We start from the raw sequence: 682 nt of genomic DNA on the forward strand, positions 1-682 counted from the left end.
GTTGCGAGGCAAGGGCTCAAACATGTACGGCTGGAAGCCTTCTACACCAAACCAAGCTTCTGCCGCCCTGGCGTCCTCTTCCACAACATCTTCGTCCCCGCTTTCCTCCTCTAAATAAAAAACGGATGATGGAGGAGACACCAAGCTATTTGTTAGCTTAGGGAGCTGAAAATCCAGCCAATCAGATCCAGCAGAATAGAAACTCCCCCTGACTGAAAGAAACGCCCCCCAAACAGAGCAAGGGAGCGTAGATTTTCTACTAGACTAGACAGATGGGGCACGTGGTGCTGCGTTCAAGAGCGCTTGAATAACCATACACGCCTGCTATCATTGCTCATTGCTATGCGCTTTAGGTTATTAAACGTGTTGTTCTGATTAATAATTGCGATATTGTGATTGTTTAATACGCTCGTCTGATTTTTGTCAGCAATTTAACACCATAGTTTCTGGGACTGACAATGATCACAGCACCGAACCTAAAACTCCACTCCCTCTACCTGTTGTGGTTCATGTTGCTTTCTGGGCTGACTGAAAGGTTGTAACAGAATGTCATCTCGCCTGCTGGACCCAGTAGACCCTACTTAGCGACATGTATCTACAAACCGGATTCCAAAACATTTGGGACACTAAACAACTTGTGAATAAAAACTGAATGCAATGATGTGAAGATGGCAAATGTCTA

This window comes from Cyprinodon variegatus, unplaced genomic scaffold (genome assembly GCF_000732505.1).
Source record: "Cyprinodon variegatus isolate N-32 unplaced genomic scaffold, C_variegatus-1.0 Scaffold842, whole genome shotgun sequence".
NCBI classification, from domain to species: Eukaryota; Metazoa; Chordata; class Actinopteri; order Cyprinodontiformes; family Cyprinodontidae; genus Cyprinodon; species Cyprinodon variegatus.